Source organism: Garra rufa, chromosome 7 (assembly GCF_049309525.1).
Source record: "Garra rufa chromosome 7, GarRuf1.0, whole genome shotgun sequence".
NCBI classification, from domain to species: Eukaryota; Metazoa; Chordata; class Actinopteri; order Cypriniformes; family Cyprinidae; genus Garra; species Garra rufa.
This window is the reverse complement of record NC_133367.1, coordinates 49,024,050-49,035,796: the sequence shown is the minus strand read 5'-3', so window position 1 is coordinate 49,035,796 and position 11,747 is coordinate 49,024,050. Positions and strand designations below refer to the sequence as shown.

General features: G+C 37.4%; 1 long non-coding RNA gene across 1 annotated transcript; it reads right to left on the bottom strand.

Moving 5' to 3' along the window:
* Window positions 1-2,283: 2,283 nt before the first annotated feature.
* LOC141338434 (uncharacterized) lies at window positions 2,284-5,078 on the bottom strand. The gene is made up of 3 exons (XR_012355852.1): window positions 4,923-5,078; window positions 4,542-4,613; window positions 2,284-2,356 (listed from the first exon to the last, which is right to left on the bottom strand). It is a non-coding gene; the product is annotated as an uncharacterized lncRNA (long non-coding RNA).
* Between the last annotated feature and the right edge of the window lie 6,669 nt (window positions 5,079-11,747).

Here is an 11,747-nt window from a genome sequence, read left to right as displayed (position 1 = left end):
AGTTTTCGTCAAAGGGTGTGTCCTTGGTGGCCTGACAAAGTTTGATGTTTCGCCATGAACATAGAAGTTGTTATAACTCAGCCATAAAATGTCCGATCTGCCTCAAACTTCACATGTTTGGTAAAAGTCCTGGCCTGAAGACATCTAAAGGCCAATATTCAGATATTATCATAGCGCCACCTGTTGGCAGTAGGATATATCATATCTTTCACTAACTCAAACATACCAAGGTCAATCTGCACCAAACTTCATATGTTTGATGAAAGTGCTGGCCTGAACACATCTACATGCCAATAATCAGTTATAGGCATAGCGCCACCAGCTGGCAGCAGGAAGTTTGGCACATTTAAGTGACTTTTTGATCTATTTTTCCTACATTTAGTGTATTAAAAGCATACTGCCCACCGTTTGCTGTTTTCCTAAAGTCATCGGTCGGCGGTGAGCCCGGGTGCGAGGGCCCGTTCATCGCTGCTTGCAGCTTTAATTACTGCTTACAATGCAAATATGCAAATAATAACAGCAACCCAAGGATTAGGATTGTACAGTGTGACATGTCAGATTATGAATGGCCAGGATTCATTGTTAACTCTAGGTAAAGTATGAAAAGTGTGAAATGTAAAATAAGATTTTTCCCAGGGTTTAGAATTACCCAGTGTTAATTATTTCAAGTGTGAGAAGCTCAATGTTTGAGGTACTATGAGTGATTCTGCCAAATATGCGCTTTAGCAGTAGATACTACTTGATTTATTGAATATTTTTCATATTTTATGACAATAATTAATCCAGATCTAATTTTTAATCCAGATGAGGCAAGTCTTGGTTTATTGATGTGAATGCAATGTGTGGTGAAAGCGACCACACTTCCCTATGAAGTGTGGGGTATGTTTCAAACATGTTACAATACTGCAAGCTAAAACTCTTATTAGTTTCAGAAGCTGTTAAAATGAACACAATCCCTTCCTCCAAATACACCTAAAACTGATTCAAATATAGAATCTTACAAATAGACTACAGAAAGCAAGGTAATGTGCCTTACATTGACCATTTCAGTGCACTTTTATCACTCAAACTGGTATGTTCAATGCACTTGTTTTGATAGAGGGAAACAAGATACAGTTCTAATTTTAACATTATTTCTTCTTCAGACATTGTTCTTTAAAATAAGTATCAGCTGTATACAAAGTGACCAACATTTGGTTTTCAACCACTGAAAATGTGTAACATTCAACAATCTGAATATGGAGCCCCACTGAGATCCCCATATCTCTGGCATTGAATGACGTAGGGCCTTAAAAATTAATATTCCAAAAGAAAATGAGAATCTAAAACCATAATGCAATATCTTTTTTGTTACTTTTTTACTGAGAAAAACAGTGGGGAGGTGACAGGAAAGTATTGTGTAGAGAGAGGGGAGTGGGATTGGCATAGGACCTTGCGACGGGAATCGAACTCAGGTCGCCTTGAGCGCAGACGCACTGTATATATCATGCACTAACCTCAAGGCTATCAGTGCTGCCATACTGCGATATCTTTAATACTTCTTGAGTTAAAGGCATGCAAACTTTGGAAAACGAATTATTATGACACGCAGACGGGTATGTTCAATAGAGTTGTCTAGACAAAACGAACCAAGATACATCTCTAGTTTTACCATTATTTTTTCTTCAGACATTCCTCTTTAAAAGAAAATAATTATCATATGTTTTTTAAACTGACCCATATTTGTTTTTTTTGTTAAAATGTAAACATTTTCAGTGGTCAATTTAAATTTTGACCTCCTCTACAAAATAATGTAAACATCCATCAATGACACTTAAAATGCTTTGGTTTCATCAACATACAGGTCTATCTTTCTTCAGAATAAATATTAGTAAAATCAAACATTTGAGCTGGGGACATCTGGTTGAGTTAAGACAGAATGATCCAGGTGTGAACTGAGCTTAAAAGGCTGACATATGACCAATACAACCCCATTTCATCAAATGTGTATAATATGATGGTCCTCACAAGGCAAAACCGTCCTTATATTTCATGTTGGCGTCACGCCCATCCCCCGACACACACGTGATGAAAATTAACAAAAAGAGGAGTATATTTTACTCAAAGAGTGAGTCGTTCTAACAATAGCCACATTTACATGTACATTTTTTTGTCATTTAGATTTAAATCATTCTGATTGAAAGATTTGGTGGATTGTTTACATGAGACGTCATCTAATCCAATATGGTGTTTATATGTGCCGGCTCCTTCAATTTTGGGACATGCTACTGTTAAGTTCACATACTTTCTCTTTCCCTGATGTGGAAGTATTAACACTGCATTCGGTCACTGCCACCGATGTCTCCTTACATGAATCCTGTAAATGTGAGAAAGACAGGCACAACATTGAGGCAAGAATAGCTGTGATGGCCACTTCTTGACAAACAACGTTCATGATCAGTGTGATGCACAAGAACTAATAAATTAACAAACCAATTTTGCTCGCCAGTTTGCAGGCAGGTTAGGGAAAAGAAAGCAAATGACAACGATGTGGAGAGCAACTACAATTCAAGTCCTTATCTGTGTTTTGGTATGAAACAATGAAGCATAAATTGCTTTTTCTGGTGCGCTCTCTAACAACACGTCCCATAAGGATCACGTGTTTGGTCAGTAAGCCAAGAGTTGCTGCTCTTTTGTGGCTGTTTGAACACATTCAAACACATGAGTGTCTACACTATGAAAGCTATTCGATCAAATGCATCTTAGACTACCTCTGTAAATGATCTACAGTGGACAAATGCAAATCATTTTCATGCACTTCTGATTGGATAAAACGCATCTTAATGCCAGGTGTAAACTGAGCCTAAAAAGCAGACACATAAGCAGACCAACCCCTTTATGTGTAACATAGGATGGTCCTCACAAGGCAAAACCGTCCTTATATTTCATGTTGGCGTCACGCCCATCCCCCGACACACACGTGATGAAAATTAACAGAGGAGTATATTTTACTCAAAGAATGGGTGGTCTTAAAAATGTCTTTAAGACAATAGTGCAGGTTAAACAGCCTAATATGACACTCAACCCTCCTACATCTAACACTATCAGTAGCTATGTTTCCATCACAGTTTTAATGCGCATTTTGAAGTATCGCATCAGAAACGAGTGATGGAAATGGCAAATTTAGAATAAAAATCCCTTAAAGGATAACTATTGCCAAAATGCAACCTGGGCTGTTTTTTTTACTGTAAAGGAGACAAACCTATATCTAAAAGCATAATTACGACAAACGAGCCGTTTTTGAGATTGACCGTGATTTCGTTTTGTCGTCAGTGGCCGGTGAATGGGAGAACTAGGGGCATATCTTTGAGCACATCAAAATCGATATTTTTACAACACTAAGAAGGCTCGACACACCATCAAACTTTGTTCAAAGTATCGCCTGGGTCGCTACACATGAACTCCAGCATTGAGAACATTGTTTGTGTACAGAGTTCACTAAAAAGAAAGGTTTTGAACAACTCACTTTCATTGTTTGAGTTTCCTCTCGCGGCCGTCTTGCCAGTCAAGAAGTGTCCATTTCCGAATGAGATATAATAGTGAGGAGAGTAAAGATGGATAGCTCCTAAAGCATATTTCCATATTAATGCACAGCTAATTCGTTTGTTTTGTCGCAAGTGAAAAACAATATTAACCTTCTAGTTTTAAAAAGAGCCTCATATAAGAAACATTAATATATAAGAATCTCGAATTCGGAGATCGACACTTCTTGACTGGCAAGACGGCTGCAAGATGGAGACTCAAACAGTGAAAGTGAGTTGTTCAAAACCTTTCTTTTTAGTAAACTCTGTGAACACAAACAATGTTCTCAATGCTGGAGTTCATGTGTAGAGACCCAGGCCATACTTCCAGCAAAGTTTCATGGTGTGTCGAGCCTTCTTAGTGTTGTAAAAATATCGATTTTGGTGCGCTCAAGTTATGCCCCTAGTTCTCCCATTCACCGGCCACTCACCACAAAACTAAATCATGGTCAATCTCAAAAACGGCTCGTTTGTCGTAATTATGCTTTTAGTATATAAGTTTGTCTCTTTTACAGTAAAAAAAAAACAGCCCAGGTTGCATTTTGGCAATAGTTATCCTTTAATTCACCAAAAAGATTTCACACTCGCTTGTGGTGTTATTTGATTCATGTGCTTGATGTGAAGAATGACAGAAGGGAACTATTCCCAAATAAATTACTCCATTCACGTGACTGCGCTATGGGATGGCAAAACCTGACTGACCAGCACACTGATCCCGTTGCACAGCATCTGAAATGTTGTTATGGTCATTCTGAAATGCCCAAGCAAAGCCTGTTGTCAAAGTATTTTTGTATAACTGCCTCCCAGAACTGTTTACACGACTGCGTTCCCAAACAGCAGGTATACACTTCCAAAAACAATGAGAGCACTTACTTTGTTTCGTCTGCTTTTTATGCGATATTCCAATTTTCCGCACAAGTTAAATTCACAGCTTTGGATGGAAACCCAACTAGAGTCGAGAAGGAAATTAAGTTCACTTACTTCCTTTTTCCCCGATGTGGAAGAATTCACACTGCATTCAGTCACTGCCACAGATGTCTCTTCACATAATTCCTGTAAATGTGAGAAAGAGAGGCACAACATTGAGGCAAAGAATGTTTGTCAGAGGCCATCACAACTACTAAGTACACTATATACTACTAAGTATAAACAATAATAGACCAAGCGTAAATATCTAATGCCACTTACACAGCTATGTTGTGTACACAGCAGATATAGAACAAACATGCACACAATTTTCAAATTAATTCTTTAGAGTAATTTGCATAATCAAAAAGTAGTTATACAAACAAAATGCAAAACACAATACAACAAAGTTGACTTTCAATAATTAAAAAAGTCTTTAAGAGAGGACATACTCACCCTTGAACGCCATGGCCAAGAGAAATCACCCTAGTTGTAGGTAATCTCCACATCTGGAAAGATATCCCTTATACTAAATAGGCATAGGTGTGACCTTCCTCCAAGATTTACTGTCTTCACTTTGCAGTTTGGATTTCTGTGATCCTCATTCACCAATCGTCCAAGTGATCCATCCTCTTTTGAAGCATCTAGGCTGTGAGAAAAATAGTGCATACTTAACACATTCCTTAATGAAACAAGGTACTAACTAAATATTATATATTTTGGGATGTTAAGCTAACTTAGGCATATCTAACCTATTGTCAAATAGATGAGACATTTAACCTTCCTCCCTAACAATTTGTTTTGTTAAGTAAATTCAAAAAGCTGGATGATGCTGTGGCGTCGCCAGTGTTCTCCGCATTGCCTTTTTGTTTGTTTTTTATTTTTTTCCCTTCACTCCGCCTACAAAACACATGACGAATTAAAGCGAAGACCAATTAGGAGAAAGTGTGTGTATATATAGTGCACGGTTTTGAGACTAAAAAGGAAGTTGTACTGGAACTTGGGGGAAAGGAAGTCGAACCGAGAGCACGTTGGGTCACGTTCCTTCGGGAGGCAGCCCTTGCGGGTGGATTTGGTGGATTGTGGATTTCTGGGAAAGTTGGAAGAGGTGTGCTACCGGTTTAGCCTGTTGGCAAAGGACATTTTACTAGTGGATGTCTCGTTGGCCATTTGGGATTTCACAGGAGGTTTTCGTCATACTTCAAAAAGCGGAGTTTTGGAGCCAGGAAAAGGAGCTGAAACAAGCCGACGCCACACATGTTCCCAAGCCCTTCACGTCTTGCCATCCGGGCTGCCAGCTTGGTCAGTGTTCGCTCTTAATCATCGTCACACATATTATACATTGCACTCATTGCTCACTCATATTTAGAAACTTATTATTCATTTATTTTTTTTGTTATTCTGTTTTGATTTGTTTCATTATTTCTCTACCTTTGTAGTGAAATTGTTTTTTGTTCATATGATGCGAATGTTACCCTGCCTGCCTCATTAAAAGCCAAGAAAATAGTATTTACTTTGTCAGTTGTATTGTTTTAGTGATAAAGTTAGTATTATTTTATTTATTTTTTTGTATGTAGCGGATGGTAATGTGTAGCGTGCTATCCGCGATAACTATAATGAATGTGTGACAAATTTACTTGTCTGGCGCCCGAACATCAATAACTACTTGTTTTTTTTCTTTCTTGTGAGGTTTTGTTGGTATGTCAAGTAAAGTTTGAGTGCTGACGTCATTAATAAAGATTAGTGGTCTAGCGGTCCGGACACAGTGTCATCACACGGGCGACCCGGGTTCACTTCCTGCATCTGACGAACTTTTTGTTTTTTGTTTTGTTTTTGTTTTTTGTTTTATAAATTAATTACTTTTTTGGGCAACCACCGTTACAATGCACTAAAGGTCAAAAATACCCCCTTAAGAATGACCCTGTTGACCCCCTGACCACCTTGTAATTAATTATTATATTATTAGTAAACATAATTATAATGCAAATAAAATCAAAAGCATTTTTGACTATCTCTAGAAGTGGTCTGCAATTGACAAGATCAATTTAAGATTCTGTTTACACCTGTATTTAGCATTATCCACTTTTGATTGGATTGAAGAAAAAAAATCATCTTAATGCCTGTTGTAAACACCTTATCATTGATTATTATATTATATTAATTAATATTTCATTATTAATAATAATAATAATAACATTAATAAGAAAATATTAAATACATTTTAATAGACTCATTTTTGTTTTAGAATAACATGCAACATAAAAAAATGTAAAAGATAATTAACAAATGTTAAAAAAGCTAGCTTACCAGTAACATGTTCCATACCATGTGAATTCAAACAAGTAGTTGCTCTGAATGTCTTCAACATGTTTACTGTGAGAGAGAATCCCACGGTATTCAACAACAAAGGTGGATGGTTCAATATGTCCCAGTGCAAACAAACCTCTCCCTAAAAGACAAAAAACAAGTCCACCTATTTGTTAGACAATTAATTTACTTGTATTTTACAGTAATATGAGGTGCAGCATCTGGGGAAAAAAATAGTTTTCACCACTATGACACACACTTACTATCTGCAAACTACCCATTAAATTATTAAATTATTTTGATTTTTTTTAAAAGTTTGACTCTTAGACCTGCATGCACAATATGTGGCTTACCCCAGGATGAGATGTGTGAATTTTAAAGTGCTATTTGTAATGCACAACTTACCTTTAAATGTGTTAATTTCCCGTCCCTCAATGAAGGCTTTGTCTTTGCCTGACAATATGGTTTCTTTTGTATCTTGCTCAGGTTTTATTCTCCTTTTTCTTACCATGTTGACTGAAAAATAAATCCCCCCAAAAAGCATAAGCATATGGTATTTATCATTTTTAGTTATATTAGATCAGTACATTATTGTCTGACTTTAGTTTGTATCTCTTAATACATTGTATTAGACATAAATAGCAATTGATAAAACAACTAGTCATTTTGCTTTAGGTAAATTTCTGTTACATATATGTAATATTTCTGTATTACAGAAAACTACAACAATTCTATTTTAGCATTAGAAACACAGAAACATAAACATTTATTTTGTTAATCACCAATACTGTTAGTTTAAGGCAGTTGTGTTTATATACTCAATACTGTATTAAACTGCTAATTCATCCTCTCAACTCTTTAACAAGATATATATGATGATAACAAAAAGGAGTCTAAATCTTACCTTCGAATTATTTATGAATTACAAAAAACTGTAAGTTCATTCACTCAAGCATTTATGACAATAATATGGTTCACGAATACTTCATTACGTCTATGAACCACTCGAATTGCGTTTGGAAAAAAAAAATTATAGAAATTATCTTGATATTTTTTACAAATAAAATTAGTAGGCAGACGCCATTTTATCTGCTAATTGTGTAGCAACAGATCTGCTATTAACCTGATCAGCCGTCATACACATAAATTTTAAAGTTAGTTTTACACACATCGCACCATAAAGATATAGTAAATAAACAATTAAACATACCTTCTACATGAGCAAATGTCCGTCTTCCGTCGTTATCAAGTTGGATTTCAGCTAATTTCGCTTAATTAATCACCTCTCCATCGCACGTCGCTTTCACAGCCAATAGAAGAGCAGAAGCGCGCTGACTTTGATGGACATCAAATGCAGCCAATCGCTGACAAGGATTCCGCCAATGAAAGAGAGACCAATGAAACGCGCGGACTGACAGGCTGAAATGTGTATGAGGCTGCAGTAGCAGCGAATCTTCCAATAGTAGGAGATTATACACTCTGAGCACAGACTGATACACGGTAAAAAAGGGGTAGACATCAGCACTGTCCTCATAGTTACGGTGTGTCCTCATAGAGTCGGTATGTATTCATGCGTTTTGTCCCCATAATCCGGCCGCACCAACACACACACACACACACACACACACACACACACACACACACACACACACACACACACACACACACACACACACAAGCAATCAATTAGATTAAAATTAATTTGTTTGATAAGACATTATCTACTTAATGACAGACATGGGTTTGCGAAAATGTACTAACCGGCTCCATACCAAATCTGCACAGCTGATCCAAAATCCTGGTTTACTTATAGTATTCTTCTCCATGGAGTCCAATGATCATGCTTTCAGGTCCTCCCTCTGTCAGATGAGTTCACATAACAGTGTTTTGAAGTTCTGTCACATTTTGTGAGTTTGATCTTAAAACTAGCATCGGTGCACAATATGACCATATTATTTCACAATAGTAATATACCACAGTAGCCTGGCTAACGCCAGACCACGTTATGACTTCGTCATGATTCGTGGTCTGGGAACCACATGTTCATTTTCTCGTATTTGAGGCGTGGTTTACGAATGCCCAGAGCCGTTTATTGGGCGATACGAATGTCTATCAAATGCGCCTGTGTGTAGCTCATAGCCATAGGGCTGTTCGATTCCGAAAATTTTGGAATCGATTCCGATTCCGATTCCTGATTCTGGAATCGATTGAAATCGATTCCAAGAATCGATTCCTCACTGTTGTTTTCGATTCTTTTTCGATTCTTGTTGTTTAGATTGGAGGAAGCTAATTTTGCAATGAATGCAGGATGTAAAGGTCGTATAAAGTTACCTTCTTATAATATTCAGCTTCAATTGTAAAAAAACAAACAAACAAAAAAATTATAGCTATATTTTCTGTAGCTCTGACTGATTTCAGATTGTAATTTTGTATGCATTGCCCAGGAAATTAGTCATAACCCACAGCTCAGCAGTGGACAGGCATTTGTTGCATGAATAAAACAAGACATGACGTGTATAAAATGACAAAATTAGCAAACTATACACTGAAACAAATCAACAGAACTTTAACCACACTGATATAAGAGCTCGTGGCGTAGCTGTCAATCAGATGCGCTCTCGGCCACTGATACATGCTCTTTGCGTTTTCTTTCAGAGTTATCATTGGCTGATAGAAAGATTAAAAATAGCATTTATTTAAGATGTAAATAAGATCAAGACACATCATGATCTATTCTGTCGTGCAGCGCTCAAAATTGTGTACAACATGAGACAGTTCTCCCGTAGAATAACATCTGAATCGTTTCTGGTTCATTTAAATGATCTACGCGAACGAATCTTTTCGTGTAAATGAATCAGACTATAATAACTATTAGCGAGCAAGAGTTAAATTAATGGGTGCTTCTCAAACGGAAGGCTGCATCCTTAAACTCGGACGAGTTTAGTAATGAGCCGTTGTATTAAGTTTATTTTCGTCAATCGACGTTTGATGACTTGCAGCCGTAATATGCAGCCTTCATGGAATGCAGCCTTCCGTTTAAGAGTTAAGTTTTATTGAACTCGATTCCCCTTTAGAGGATCGATTCCAAACGTTGGAATCGACTCTCGATTCTCAATGCCTCGGAATCGAGGAATCGATTCTTTTTGGAATCGATTCCCAGCCCTACATAGCCAGTCGTTTCAATTATACCGGATGACGTATGTAGAGCGAACGCCTAAAGTTGCTCTTTTTTTCAAAATAAACTTGTGTTCTAAACTACTTAGAACACTATACCGTGTCTACACCGGACGCGACAGTTGCCGCGCCGCAACAGCTAAAGTCTGTCTACACTGGACACGACATGGCGACCGTTGCAAATCATTTAAACTTTGTGTGAGCACGTCATAAATAGAACGCGGCAGCAGATTACTGTCGGGATTTACTGTGTCTCGCCGCATCCAGTGTAGACAGCATAATAGGTTCACGCGGCTCGCGTCCGGTGTAGACACGAAAGATAACTTCGCGGCTGCTGCAATGCTGGATCCATAGTAACAAACTGCTTCGGTGAGTCGCATAGAAGGCGTCATCGTTTTGCTGCTCCCTCCCCGTTCTGTGATTGGTTCCCTATCTTAGGTGAAAATTAGGTCTATGGTTTCCAGACTAGACTAGAAGCGTGAATAAAATCGCGCTGCGCAAGGAAGGATGGGGAAACCCAGGCTAGTATCACAGTATAGTTATTTATAATATTGTATTTCATTCAACATACGATCAAAGTAGTTACAAACAATAGGACTAATACAAAGGCAAGTTAAGTACATTTAATGATTTTCTCTTTAGTGTTTTGTTGTTTGATTATAATTAATCAATCTATTATTTTATCTTTTATCTATTAATCTGTCCATCTATAAATCTATATATCTATAAATCTATCTGTCTATCTATCTATTAATCTGTTTATCTATAAATCTATCTATTAAAATGTCTATCTCTCCATGTAAATCATGCTAACAATATGCTAATCATGCTAAAATCATGCTGGTGACTTGCTAGTAATGCTAAAATCATGGTAGCGACTTGCTAGTCATGCTAAAATCATGCTAGCTACTTGCTAGTCATGCTAAAATCATGCTAGCGACTTTGCTAGTCATGCTAAAATAATGCAAGCGACTTGCTAGTCATGCTAAAATCATGCTAGCGACTTGCTAATCATGTTAAAATCATGCTAGCGACTTTGCTAGTCAGGCTAAAATCATGCTAGCGACTTGCTAGTCATGCTAAAATCATGCTAGCGACTTGCTAATCATGTTAAAATCATGCTAGCGACTTGCTAGTCTTGCTAAAATCATGTTAGCGACTTGCTAGCCATGCTAAAATCATGCCAGCAACATGCTAGTAACCACCCTGGGTAACCTAATAACCGCATAGCAACACCTTAGCAACCACCTCAGGTACCTTAGCAACCGCATAGCAACACCTTAGCAACCACCCTGGGTACCTTAGCAACCACATAGCAACACCTTAGCAACCACCCAAGGTACCCTAGCAACCGCATAGCAACACCTTAGCAACCACATAGCAACACCTTAGCAACCACCCCGTGTACCTTAGCAACCGCATAGCAACACCTTAGCAACCACACCGGGTACCTTAGCAACCGAATAGCAACACCCTAGCAACCACCCCAGACACCACAGCTATCTATCTATCTATCTATCTATCTATCTATCTATCTATCTATCTATCTATCTATCTATCTATCTATCTTCAAACCTTATCTATCTATCTATCTATCTATCTATCTATCTATCTATCTATCTATCTATCTATCTATCTATCTATCTTCAAACCTTATCTATCTATCTATCTATCTATCTATCTATCTATCTATCTATCTATCTATCTATCTATCTATCTATCTATCTATCTATCTATCTATCTATCTTCAAACCTTATCTATCTATCTATCTATCTATCTATCTATCTATCTATCTATCT